The sequence below is a fragment of the Adiantum capillus-veneris genome, chromosome 16 (assembly GCF_014529385.1).
Source record: "Adiantum capillus-veneris isolate H3 chromosome 16, ASM1452938v2, whole genome shotgun sequence".
NCBI classification, from domain to species: Eukaryota; Viridiplantae; Streptophyta; class Polypodiopsida; order Polypodiales; family Pteridaceae; genus Adiantum; species Adiantum capillus-veneris.
Genome location: NC_140946.1, coordinates 137,665,766 through 137,680,716, shown reverse-complemented (window position 1 = coordinate 137,680,716; position 14,951 = coordinate 137,665,766). Strand labels below are relative to the sequence as shown.

The following is a 14,951-nucleotide window of genomic DNA, read 5'->3' as shown; positions in this document are numbered from 1 at the left end:
CTACTGTCATAGAACCCTTGGATATCTTCCACATGTTCTGTCCAAAAATGGTGACGTAGCCAGCATCATCAAGTAAACGTGTGCTGATCAAGCTCTTTGTAATTGCGGGAACATGTCTCACATTCTTTAGCGTGAAACAAGAGCCATTCTGAAACTTCAATTGAACATCTCCAACACCTAAGATCTCACATGTTTGCCCATTGCCTAGCCGAACATGATCTTTAGTGGTCACATAAGAAGTAAACCACTCCTTGTTTGGAGACACATGAAGTGATGCCCCTGAGTCTATAATCCAGTCACTCAGTGCATTTCCATCAGATGCTGTAAGAAGAGCTGAGTCCATTGTATTCTTCAAGAAGTAGATGTCTCCTGACACTAGACTGTCATCCTCTGCAACAATGTTTGTCACATTTATTTCTTGAATCTTCAATGAGGACTTGTTCTTCTCACCATGGTCTTCAGCTTTCTCTTTGCCTTTTTCTGCTTTCCATTCTCTGCAGTCTCTTTTCATGTGACCCTTCTTGCCACAATGGTAGCATTCTATGTCACTCTTGCCTTTAGCACTGCGGGACTTGCTACGAGACTGATTCCTCTTTCCACCTTTGTACTTTTCTTTGGTCCTTCCCCTGACAACTAAGGCTGTTCCTTTGCCTTTGTCCATTGTCTTTCTATTGGTTTCTTCAGTAAGCAAACTTCCTTCTACACCTGCTATGTTCAAACCATCTGGAGGTGCAGAATTACTCAAAGCTGTGCAAAAAGTGTCCCAACTTTCTGGCAATGTGATCAACAGGAACATAGCTCTAACAGGTTCATCAAACTTGACACCTTGAGCTGACAACTGACTATAGATTGTGTTGAATTCATTCAGATGATTGGACATAGGTGTCCCTTCTTTCATCTTCAAGTCAACAAGCTTCTTAAGCCAGTATACCTGTGAAGCTTCACTCTGCTTCTAATAAAGATCACTCAGCTTTAACCATGCTTGATAAGCCGACATCTCGTCTGCTACATTGAAGTAAACGCTTTCTGCCAAAGTCAGCATAATGGTAGAAAGTGCCGATTCATCCATTTCGCTCCATTCATCTTCGTCCATATCTTCTGGTTTTATCCCCTTGAGCTTTATAGGTTTTATCTGCTTCTTTTGTACCAACACGTGCCAAATCTGCTTCTTCCACAATGGAAAATTGGTTCCATCCAGCTTCTTGATATTGTAAAGAGCAGTGTCCTGTGATCCAGCCATAGCTACGCTTCACAGTAGTTTACTTTTCTGGGAAAAATTCGGCAGAGTTTCCCCTGTAAACTGACCTCTGAACCAATATCAACCTGTCAAATGAACCAAGAAAGCTTCAGATTCTGCAGAAATTTTGGCAGAGTCTCCTTTGTAAAATGGCTTTGGTGTACTAAAAACAGACCAAAAAACAGCTCAAAAAACACTATCTCTCTGACACTGTAAGCTGCGGGTAAACCTGTCCTGCACCTGTACTGTCTCTCACTGTCCTGTCACTGTCCTATAAGCATAGACTGCGACAATGCCTCAACGGCAGTAAAGCAAAGATGCAATCCCAACTGTCTAACTCACAGTCAATACATCCTAGCTGCCTATCTAAGGGTGCTCGAGGGATCGCTCGAAGACCTGTATCACCGAAAGGATCTCAACATTCGAGAATCCCCCAGCTCAATAAAACCTCACTCGACCCTCAACAAAGGCTGCAGTAAATCTGTCAGTACATAGACTTCCCACAAAGTCATACATCCACAAATTTCCCACTATATGTTGTAACCGCTGCGGCGGTTGTTTGCTGCGTGACTCACAGCCAGCAAACCCTCAACAAACATACATCATCTCTGACAATACATCCCATGTGGAAGTACCTGCAATGTCAGAATGAAATCTGGAATATCAAGCAGCAAACACAAGCTACCTGATGAACTAGTGGATGTCGCCTATAGTCTGTGTGTAGATGCGCCCGTGTCGTATGTGACACACCTCCAAGAACTGTGAGCCGTCCTTTGATGTGTAGACAGCCACAAATCAACACTTTGGGAGTGTCGATATCCTTAGCACCTGCAGTCGTAGGCCAAAAACCCCAAATTTGCAGAGTCGGATCTGCACACACTGAGACCACGTAGTCGAAAATGGCCTGCACAGAACTTTGTCGAAGCCGAACGGTGACCGAGATGACCTCAGAATGAAATTCTGAGAACACCAAGTCCTTCGTGCTCTCCCACAAGATTAGGGGTTGTGTCTTCGCCTGTCGAATTTCACTCCAATCTGAGCTGGTGACTCTAGCCTCCTGCAGTGCTGCCCCGAGCCTCGATCTGAGCTCTGATACTAGTTGAAGGAGTACGAGCGGAAGTGCGACGCGAGAGAGAGTGCAAGAAGAATAGCACGACGATATGGTGAACTCGCTCTATTGTAATGTGTAGAGCATAGTGAGTTCTTATTAGGTTTTTACAAAAGAATATGTGTACATACCTGGCGGCCCGCCCACTTACCTGGGCGACCACATTGGGCTTTATACCCCAACAAATCACTGTATTTCAACTTAGAAACCTGCATTTTGACAACAACTCTATATCCTAGACTATGAGAACCAAACCTTATTTAATGGGGATCAACTTGATGTCATAATAGATTTTGGCATAAATAATAAGATCGACAAAACTCAAAAATGCATATAGATTCTTATATTTCATATCATGCCTGCTGTCATGCCGTGGCATGTGCACAATGTGAAATAAAAAATTCACCTCACTTTTGAAATTTTTTGATTCATAAGAATAAAAGCAATAATGTACATATTGTGATATATGCTAAAGCAGCTAGTGCGATTGCTATCACATGTACATACCTATCTGGGGAGCCATGGCCCTATATGTGGTGCCGTTACATATTTTTCAACGTGAAACATTCACCTCACTTTCGCAACTTTTTGATTCATAGGAATAAAAGCAATAATGTACAAGAGTTCTTGTTTTGGAAGCCAAGCTTCTTCTAAAATTACAGAATCGAAATCGCGCATCAGAATGCTTCATTTAAAAATAAAAATAAAACTAAAAGAGCTGCAAACATGCGTGAACTTATCTTTTTGGTTTTTGCTATTTTTAGCTTGTGCTTTTGGCTCTTGAGAGCCTATATAAAGACCCCTCTTCCCTCACTTTCAAGGTAGACACACACATAAGCTCTTAGAAGTGGAAGCTCTCTTGCCATAACACCAGAATTACCCTCAACCTCTCACCCTCAACCGATCTTCATCTTTAACTCTCTCTCTACCATTGTCGTGTTGCCCTTTGGATTCTAGTTGAGTTCTCTTTGTCTCTTTCCCTCTTCTCTACATCGATACGATGGCCTCAAAACGACTAAATCGAATCTCGAAGCACACTCATGCCGCTCCACCTCCAAGCAAGGTACACAAGAAGGTATCATCTACTTCAATCATAATTCAAGCAGAGGCATCCACTCCGAAAGAAGGTGAAATTGTCCAACCTCCAACACGGGAGGTAATTGAACATGTTGCTAATCTGGTAAGACAAATTTATAATTATGCAAGGCTATTCATGTTGATCGGGCAAACTAAGCATAGGGATTCCCTTAAACTATCCAAGAAACATGATTCTATCACAAGAAACAAGCATATGTTTTTATAGATTAGTGAAAGAACTGTTTGATAAATTGTCACTGTGTGTTAAATTGTTATTGCTTAATAAATTTTTATTCTTTGATAAGCTGTTATTTTTTGGTAATTTGCGATTAGCAAATAAATCCTTTGCAAAGGCTCTGTTGGTTAGACAGAGAGAGTCTGTGGGTAGCGGCAAACTTATAACTGACAAAGTTCTTTTTGTTGAAATATAGGATTGTCTTCATTAGGCCTTGTTTGAATTGTTTTGGTATTGTTTGAAAGGCTGTATACAAGAACCTGTGTTTGGAATTAAGTAAGGAACACTGTTTGTATATGTAAAACAATGTGGTATTAATTAGAAAGCAAGCTAAAAAGTGTGAGTGTGGGGTGGAAAGTGGGGCTGGATTTGGTTGTCAGTCAAGGATGGGTGGTCTTTATTAGTCAAGAAACTCTTCGCTTCCTCTTATTAAGAGAAGAGAAATTAGAGACTCATTGTGCCAAGAGTCAAGAAGTTCCAAATATACGTGCCCCTGAAAGCTATGGACCCGATTAGTCGAGTATTTTTCACAAGCTTTTTATTTAGTTTAAACTAAGTTTTATATCATATTTATGGTTTATGGATGTTGATCGTGCATTTTAAACATGGGAAAAAGACGTTGTTTATGGATTCTAAATATGTCAATGGGATTTCATCTTTATGTTAGGAAATAGATTTCATTAGAATCCTTGATTTATCAACTTGGCTTGTGGCATATGACCCTTATGATCACGATCATGATAGATAGATGACTTCCTCTCTTCTGTTGCTCCTATCTCTGCTTCATGGAAACGGAGTAGGGTGTTGTCAATAAAACTTGAGAATAAAGGAAGGCCATCTATCAAGTTGCCCCAATCTTCCGGGGTTGGGGACCTCACAATTGGTATTAGCGCATATGTTAAAAAGATTTAATTGGCTACTTTAAGCTTCCTTGTGTGTATAGGTTTCTATACCCATTACTTGACGTGCAGAGATATTACATTATGCTGATTGATGTGTATCATAGTTATGGTTGAAACTTATATTATAATTTTTCTCATGGACAAATCTTTTGTAGACCCTTATATGACATTTTGAGGACTTTATGAGTAGAAGATTGAGTTGTTTTTTTACAAAGAAATTGTATGACTAGTTATGTCATCTAAGTGAAATTTTGGTGGATTGGATAATCCATGACAGGTTAAGTCATGTGATTGAGATAATCATGACTAGTTAAGTCCCGTGACTGAGTTTTAATGGATCAAATAAGTAATGATTGGTAAAGTCATGTGGTTGAACTTTTAGCGATTGGATAAGTCTAAGCCCAAAAGATGCCTTAGTGTTTTGGGTTATTATGAATATTAACGTTAATATATGCGTAGACTCAAGAGAACCCTCAAATCACTCCTATAATGGAAAATCCTCAGAACGATGCTAGCTATACGGAGATTCAGGAGAAGAAGTTATTGCTCAAACAATGCAACCAGCTTCTTTCAAAGGAGAGGATGCTGATATTGAGAAGGATGCAAAAGTATGGATCGAAGCTATGGATGATTACTTCTTGGCTGCAAAGACCGCACCTGTAAATCAAGCGATACTAGGGATGTTTTGCCTCTTCGGTGAAGCAAAGTTATGGTGGAAATAACATTGCCGCAACATGGGAGTATTGGAGAACTCCTAGAGTTGGAGTGAGATTAAACAAGCAGATACTTACCTCCTGCCCATGAAGCAATAAAGATGAATGAGTTCTTTAGCTTGAAACAATACAGTTTATCCTTGGAAGAAGACTACTTAAAATTTATAAAGCTTAGACGTTACACATCGCCAATGACCATAGAGCAATAGGTAGCTCGCTTTTGTCAAGGTTTAAGAGAACCAATTAGCTCCCGATTGGAAGCCTTGAAACCTACCACCGTACAAGATGCTTTACTACGAGCTAAACCCTTAATGAAAGCTGAACAAGGGATTACAAGAAGAATTGAATAAAATCACAGCTTCAAAGATAGATAATCACAGAGAGATTATGCTACTAATGCGAAAAATCCTGCACGCTTGAATGTTCGATGCTTTGAATGTGGAGAGTTGGGGCATTATCGAAACACTTGTCCACAATTGACTAATGGAGCAGTAATAGCAAGTGAAACAGACTAAGGCGACCACCCTTTTGGACATAATGATGGCCGAGCTAGCATTAAAAGTAGGAGTACCCTCACTTTTTCTCGAGATGAGGACATCCAAATCCCTAAGTTGGGGAGATTGTAATGTACCCAATATTAATAAAGCCATTTCATTTACTTTGCAAAAGTATTCAAGGTTTGGATTTTGTTAAGTCATAAAGCATTCCAACGGAACGATCGAATCGAAAATCGAACTCTTTAACTATTAATTATGGTCTTTATTCATTTAGAAACGATAAGTTGATATGGAAAACTTAAGCCTCAAGTCTATTTCTAAAGATAAGAGTTGACCCTCAAGAAAAAAGGAGTATTTAAAAAAAAAAAGAAAAGAAAAATATTTTTAGAAGAAAAAGAGTAGAAGGGGTATTTTTAGGAAATGAGGAGTATGTTTAGAAAAGAGAGAGGAGGGAGTCAAGTTTAGAGTTCTTTTCTTGGAAGCCAAGCTTGTTCTAAAATCAGAGAACCGAAATCACGTATTTGAATACTTCATGAAAAAAGAAGCCGTGATAGTGCGCGAGCTTATCTTTTTGCTCTCGCTATTCTTAGATTGTGCTTTTGGCTCTTGAGAGCCTGTATAAAGATCCCTCTTCCCTCACTTTCAAAACAGACACATACAGAAGTTCTCAGAAGCGAAAGCTCTCTTACCATAACACCAGAGTTACCCTCAACCTCTCACCCTCAACCCGTCTTCATCTTTAACTCCCTCTCTACCATCGTCGTGTTACCCTCCGGATTCTTGAGTTCTCTTTCTCTCTTTCCCTCTTCTCTACATTGATACGATGGCCCCAAAACGATTGACTCAAAGCTCAAATCACACTCATACCGCTCCACCTCCCAAAAAGGTACAAAAGAAGGCATCATCTACTTCAATCATAACTCAAGCGGAGGTATCGACTCCAAAAGAAGGTGACATTTTCCAACCTCCAACACGGGAGGTAATCAAACATGTTGCTAATCCAATAAGACAAATTTATAATTCTACGTTGCTATTCATATTGATATGAAAAACTAAGCATAGGGATTTCCTTAAACGTTTAAGAAACGTGATTCTATCACAAGAAACAAGCATATGTTTTTATAATTAGTGAAAGGTTGTTTGATAAATTGTCACTGTTTGTTAAATTGTTATTGCTTGATAAATTGTTTTTGTTTGATAATTTGTTACTGGTTGATATGAAGAGTTGGTTGATCATGTTTGAAGAATCATTTAAAGAGAGGAATTGTTGAAAGAAAATCTTTTGTTCCTCGTGGGTAGCGAGATGATTCTGCGGCTAGCGGAGATTAAGGTGAAGTTATCGGCTCTCTATTGTTTTTCGTGGTTAGTGGGATACCTCGCGGTTAGCAAGATGCTTTACGAATAGTGAGATGGAAAGGTTGTGTAATTTGCAGTTAGCAAATAAATCCTTTGCAAAGGCTCTATTGGTTAGAAAAAGAAAGTCCGCGAGTAGCGGCAAACTCATGAGAAATTGAAAAAGTTCTTTTTGTTGAAATATAGGACTGTCTTCATTAGGCCTTGTTTGAATTTTTTGGTATTGTTTAAAGGATGTATAAAAGAACCCGTGTCTAGAATTAATTGAGGAACATTGTTTTTATATGTAAAACAATGTGGTAGTAATTAGAAAACAAGCTAAAAAGTGTGAGTGTGGGGTGAAAAGCGGGGGCTGTCTTAGGTTTCCAGTCAAGGATGGGTGGTCTCGATTAGTCGAAAAAGTCTTCGCTTCCTCTTACTAAGAGAAGAGAAATTAGAGACTCATTATGCCAAGAGTCGAGAAGTTCCGAATATACGTACCCCTGAAAGCTATGGACCCGATTAGTCGAGTACTTTTCACAAGATTTCTATAAGTTAGTTTAGACTAAGTCTTATATCATATTTATGGTTTACGGATGGCGGCCGCGTCTCTTAAGCGTGGAGAAAAAGGCGTTGTTTATGGATTCTATGTCAATGAGATTTCATCTTTATGTTGGGAAATAGCTTTCATTAGAATCCTTGATTTATTGACCTGGCCTGTGGCGTATGACCCTTATAGCCAGGCTCATGATGGATAGAGGACTTCCTCTCTTATTTTGCTCATATCTCTACTTCGTGGAAACGGATTAGGGTGTCTTCAACGGAACATGATAATAAAGGAAGGCTATCTATCAAGTCACCCCAATCTTCCGGGGTTGGGGACCTCACAGGATATGGTTTCATTGCTTGCTAAGAGGCATTATTGTAGAGAAGATGGTGGTGAATGGTGCTACTTCTACCTCTAGCATGTTAGAGATTTTAACAAGGCCTGCTATTGTGAGTCCAAAGGGTGACAATTCTATGCTTTATGAGCTTGTTATGTGTATGCGAGAAATGCAGTTAAGCTGATGAGGCTTCAAGAGAAAGGGAAACCTGCTGGACAGAAATCCCAAAGTAAATAAGGGTTTGTGCATAGATTCATATGGTGTGATAGCACATACCATGTCATAAGGGATTGTGATAGGTGCTTTGAAAAGAGATCTTGTGTTTTTCAAGGATTTCAAGATTCAGGTATGCCATTAGGAACTAACTTTGGAAAAGGGGGCATGTGAGAACTAGTAGAGGATATGATGACCAATAATGCCATCTCTACAATGGAGGCTACTACCTATGTAGATAAAAAAAGATTTAACTTTAGAGAAAGGGTCAAAGCCTATGCAAGATGTTTTTGAGGAGGTTAATAGCTTGTGGCCATGTATGCACACACGCTAACCATTATGCTAATCAAGGTTGCTAATCGTTGCATTCTCTACTAATCCTCGTGGGGTCACATCCTAATCACAAGCTCACCCAAGCTCATGGAGTTATGATTAGAGAAATTCATGCACAAATCCACACTAATCTAATCATGTACACACTACTAGAATCAAACATACAATAGGCAGTCAAGAATTAGAGAGCGATTAGTTCTTAATCTACACCATCAAGACACTAATACACATCTTAATAAAAAGCAAGAGAAAGGCAAAAGGACTCATCTTCATTGCATGCATATAATCGGTCCGTGAAGAGAGTACATGTAGCTCCAGGATTCCACCTCCATAGCCTTCTTCTTCTCCTTCTCTACTCTAGGTTTCTCTCAAAATGATATCTCCTCTTTCACATGAGCTACATTCACTTATATACCTAGGGTTTTAAATATGGCTGGCCGCCCAAAGTACATGAAGTGAATAAATAGATACAACTTGGAACTCAATGTGAGCCCATGAATATATACATAGCAAATGGAAAAATAATGTCTACGAGAAGGTGAAATTTGATTTGTGACTTGTTTAAGGTATGAACATCTAAGTTAAGCCAAAAAAGTTGAGAAAAGTCTTCATTCTGACCCCATAGATAATAAGCACACGTATTATGTCCTACCCTAAAAATTCAACTTTTGGATATTTTTCCAAAGGGGATTGGTTCTAGAGTAGTAAGAGAGTGTTTGGGAGAAGTTTCAAGTAATTTGGACACCATTTACTTGTTGGGAGATTGAATCAAATTGGTCTAAAAAATTGTAAAACCTTATTCAAGGCTTATTGAACATATGCTTAGACAGTGTGGATCAACAAAAGTGAAAAATAATGATTTTTTAACTCAATAGATAATTACTATCTCTTGATAGCTAGAGAGCTCATTTTTTATGTTTTTTGATTCACAAGGTCAGTAGACACCTCATACAAATAGCCTAGCAAGGTTAAAGTCTTTTGGACACTTTTTGCTACTTGAAATTGAGTTTTTTGGATTTGACATTTTCTGGTTTACAAGGTTGGTAAACACCTCACACAGATAGACGCGGTAGTGATGCTAGCAATGCGGGCGATGCAAGTGCTTTGCGGGAAGAGTATGCCCGCAAGAGCGTCGAGATCTTGGATTACGTTACCTTGTTGGAAGCAAGCATAGAGCGCCTCAAAGCTGATGCCCTCTCTTAGCGCTCTCGCTTCGACACAGAGAAGCACCTTATCCATCATCAAATTGATGTTGCGGTTGCCAAAGTCCACGAGGCACATTGCCAGATCAACACCCACCTCGCCGTCCGCCATGACTCCGAGCACAAGCTCCAGGATGCCCTTTTCCACCTCCAAGTGGAGGAGTCACGTTCTAAGGAATTAGGAACCAAAGTCCTGGTATTGGAGACAAGATTTTTGGAGCTTGAGGAGGATAAAACTAGAGTGCTTCGTTAGCCGCATTTGTGTTGAATTGAAGTGAGTCCGAGGGTAAGAGAAAATAAGAACCTAGAAGAGAAAATTAGAGAGAGAGAGAGAGAGAGAGAGAGAGAGAGAGAGAGAGAGAGAGAGAGAGAGAGAGAGGGAGAGAGCTTGTGCTTTGTTTTCCACAAATCCTATTACCTTGAGTTGACATAGTCCTACGTAAGTAAGGCGACAAGGTTGAAAGGTGCAAGCATAGGTGATTTGAATTTGAAGAGAGCTCTACCTTTCGCATCCGCTAGTAAAAGCAGTAGAGTGTTTCCTTGCCACAGCCATAACAGGCATCCTGCAATCAACCTGTTCCAAGAGACGACGTTTTAGATTTACATGTCCAGGAGCACACCACCCCACCCAACATGATATGGCTTTTCAAAAACCCCTGCCTTAGAATCTCATCATGATTCTACTTACCCCTATCAATAGCCTTGCTTGTGGCACAAGCTTTCAATGTGCAAACGTGCATCACTGCATTTAGCGAAACAGCCTCACATTAATCTACTCAAGACAATTTAGAACGAATCAATCTCGCCCTTCATATGGAGAACCTGCTAACACCATAGCCCATGTTGTCAAGTAGTGTTTTGGACTCATCAAGCCTGCCACATTGCCAAGCTCAAAATGTTTCTGCAACAGCCCCACAATAGTCCCTAATTCCATAGGTGATTGCATTTGAAGGAAGGCCTTTCCTTTGCATCTGCTAAAAACATCTCAATGCTTCGTTGACACGATTCATTTACTTGACTTGTGCTCCAAATATTGCTTGTTGCCTAGATGTTGTTAGTCAAAAACTGAGAAAATGAATTGTGTTTGAAGATCTCATATAAGGCCACAAGCCTTTGAGGTGGAAGCGTAGGTGAGTGCAATTAAAGAGATAAAATTTTCATCAAAGGGTGTTACAATTTTTTAGAGAAAATAGAGAGAGAGAGAGAGAGAGAGAGAGAGAGAGAGAGAGAGAGAGAGAGAGAGAGAGAGAGAGAGAGAGAGAGAGAGAGAGAGAGAGAGAGATTTTTTATCAAAGCATGTTAGATATTTTTACCTGAAAGCGTGTTTGGGATACTGATCGTCGTGGTTCAGAGGTGCACCTCATGAAAATCAGATACTGATCGTAGTGCTTCAAAGGGGTACCTCGCAAAAAACTACAAGGAGGGTTAGAGTCTTGTCAAGCTCAATGTTTGCGATCATACAAGATGTCAATGTTAGTAATTGTTTGTTGTTTCATTTTTATGTTTCAAAGAAAAGAAAACATGCAAGTCTCCTTGCACGGGGGAGTTTGCACAGTCCTCCCCAATTTTTATAATACGAGGGAACGTGCCATTCTCACGACAACATGCAATTTTCAGTGCGTTCATTAACTACATTCTCAGTGTCAAGAATAAAAAAATGATACTGCTTACTCACCGCACGATTGAATGTCTATCATCGATGCACTTCCTTACATCAACAATGTCGGACATCTTTTGCACGGAACCTGCTAACAAGAGATGACATCCTAGGGAGGATGTCCTTCAAGAAGTTTTTGTGCTATTGTGAGGACACCAGATTTGCTATACATATTGATCAAACCACCGCTAAGCATGACATAGTACTCCGAGCAACCCCTGACTAGAAATCACATCGTGAATTCTAATACCCATGTGAAAGTCTTCCATAAGGCCACAAACCTTCAAGGTGCAAGCATAGATGAATGTATTTGGAGAAAGAGGTTCCGTAAAAACAATCAAGAGATTTCTTGCAACAGGCATATTAGTGCCCAATACGTTGTAGGTGATGACATTCTAGAGAGAATGCCAATAAGAACTTTTCATCTTTTTATGCTTTCATGACATTACCACACATATCAACCAAGCATAGCCAAGCATGACATCCTTCACCAACGGGGCCATACCAGGTATCTTCTCATTGATTTTGTCACCCATGTCAATGGCTTGCATAAGGCCATTGGCCTTCAAGATGCAATCATAGATAATGCATTTGGAGAAAAGCCTTCCGTTTGCATTTGCTTCCTGAGCTACCCTAGCACAATGAAGTTGGGCATATCTAGCAATCAATGCGTTTGAGTTGATGACATTCCGCAGGGAAAGCCCATCAAGATTTTTTTTTTCTTTCATGAGAGAACCATATTTGACATAAAAGTAGACCAAATCACAGCCAACTACAATATTTTTTCACCACCAATCTGCTATCAACAATCTCAATGTGAGAAACCCTCTCTTTGCATTTGTTTAAAGCAACCTAGGGCCATAAGAGCACTCCAAGAGACTTTGTATGGCGAGCATCCCTCACTTCGCCTCTCGTAAAAGAAGACCATTTTTTTTTTTTCCATATCCATGTTGCACATATCTTGCAATCAATAGTCCCTGCCTAACAATCACATCATGAATTTTGATACCCATGTGCCAAGCACATCTTTTTTCAATAAACTTTGGCTGGCAATATAATTGTGATTTTTTGTGCCCATATCAACATCTTTCTTAGAGGCACATGCCTTCAAGATGCATGCGTAGGTGATCGCATCTGGAGAGAGGACCTCGCTTCGCATCTGCTGTGGGACAAACTCTGCAATCAATGCATTTCAAGAGCCTACGCTCTAAGATAGGAAACTGAAAAAGGCCTAGAGCTTTCTGGCCCCGCTCTTGTTGTGTGTATCCTGCGAGTAGTGCATTCCAAGAGACGTTGTTTTAAGGTGATCCTTACACGAGGATGTAGAGAGAGATTGCTTTGCATTTGCTAAGAATAGCCTACAGCTTTGTGGGCCTTCTCTTATTGCGCACATCCCACATTTTGGTGCATTCCAAGGGACAACATTCCGGATAGGAAGATCCGTAAGCACTTCTTGTGCTTTCTCAAGCGTACTACATCATCTGGCATATATATTGACCAAGGTAGTGCTCACCGAGTGGAGAGATGGACTCGCTTTGCATCTGTTCAAAACAGCCCATGACTTTTGTCCATCTTTGCATCTTCCAAATTGCGACATGCCTTCAAGATGCAAGCCTAGGTGATTGCATCTAGAGAGATGTGCTTATTTCATGTAGAGAGTTTCGCTCGCTTTGCATCACCTCAAAATATTCTAGAGCTTGGTTGTTCCTCTGATGTTCGGCACATCGCGCAATCAATGCATTCCAAGAGGCGAGTTTTCGGACAAAAAGCTCCTCAAGCGCTTTTTGTTCGGCACATCGCACAATCAATCGATTCCAAGAGGCGAGTTTTCGGACAAAAAGCTCCTCAAGGGCTTTTTGTGCTTTCTCTTGTTGTGCGTAGAGCCAATGCCTTCACGAGATTGATCGGAGGCTGCACGAGGGTAGCGTTATTCTGCGTTAAGAGAAGCTTGAGAATCAGCCACATGGACGAACGTGCGTTCAGATTTGCGATTTTGCCCACTGCGCTAACGAAGTAAAAAGGGATAAGGAGCGGAGGGACTAGAAAGCTCAAATAGTGGAACCGCCGCCGATGCTTACAGACACTCAACACGAGAGCCTGAGAAAGAAAGCAACTTTGGCATGGATGCTTGGATGTCTATCAGATGCATACTTACAATCAGAAGTGTCCGATCATAGCAAGACTGCGAGCTTGCTGAAGCTTGTGCCGAAGCTGCAGGGAGAGCTGGAGCATGAGAACCTGTCACTTACGCATGACGGCAACACCTCCACATCCATGATAGGTTGCCGGTATATTGAGAATGAGATGAGGCATCTCTTGGAGCTTTCTGATACTCCTACATTTGAAAACAAGGAAGAGAATGCCTCAGCTTCCGACGAGTCGTTCTTTAAAACAAGAAGACATTCTTGCCAGTGACAAGGGAAAGTCGAGAAGGAAGCCACAAGAGCAAAGCAGAGTTAAAAGCCCCCCTTGCAGTCTGCTCGAACTCCCCGTAGATAGTGGCTCATCAAGAAGGGGAGCGCTTTTGATCCAGAAAAAGGGCAAGGAGAAGCACTATAGAGCAGTGGATGCAGGAACAGTTTGCAGGCGCAAATGGGACGAAGGCAGACAAAGGAGAATGCGGAATCAAGAGCATTGATGCCGTTGTATCGCCTTAGCAAAGAAGTGATGGGCTGATGGCGGATATGAGAGGAGAAAAGCGTAGAGGAGATTGCGAGAGGAGCCGGGGTCTCTCTCTTTCTGCGGCCTACCCACTCTCCCACTCGCTCTTACTGTGTTTCTGTCCACCAACCTCCTCCAGAAAAGCCGACCTCGTTGCAAAGCTTATTATTTTACTTCCAAAATAGTACTATCCATTTTAACTCGACTTTGAATTTAAGTAGCCAATCCCATACAGTGGCTTTGCTACCATCGAAACACGCTAATTTTCACGTGGATGAGTATTGATGTGGCAATATGGGCAGCAAGTTTGCGAGTCCAAGTTTGCGGTGGAGATTTCTGGTTTGAGTTTGGGTTGCAGCGTAGATGGAGATGATCAGTCTAGGAGAAAATAGCCAAAGTGCCAGTGTGCGGCCTCGATGATCATACTTGCATCACACTTCTCAAATTTCACAAGAACCAGTCAAGGGATGCACTTGAGGGTTTGCACGATCCACCATGCGTGCCAAGTATATGTGCCCAAACGACACATGTATGCATTGTATACCGGGAGTGTCGGGCGTGCCTTCACGTGTCTTCATGTGGGAACACTACCTTAGTAGGAGGAGAACTCAAGGGTATAATCTGAAGGGTCATGAGGGATATGGACAGTTACATGTATTCTTATTTAAAGAAGGTGTTCCTTTGTACGCTGTATCGAGCATTCAATCAGTTAATACAGAATGTCTTGGGATGTGTGGATAATCCTCTCTCTCATCTTCTCTCGCCATATCTCTGTGTGTACAGTGCTATTATTCATTAAGTAAGGGCGTGTGTGATAAACCCCTTAAAAAGGAAGTGATAGAAATTCAAGTGAATGCTTTGGATTTTTTTCTAGTCTAGGTTGCCTCATCCCTGGCAACG

At 40.9% G+C, this 14,951-nt stretch overlaps 1 pseudogene; it reads left to right on the top strand.

Moving 5' to 3' along the window:
- Positions 1–8,034: 8,034 nt before the first annotated feature.
- LOC147439941 (uncharacterized) lies at positions 8,035–14,751 on the top strand (annotated as a pseudogene).
- Positions 14,752–14,951: the final 200 nt, after the last annotated feature.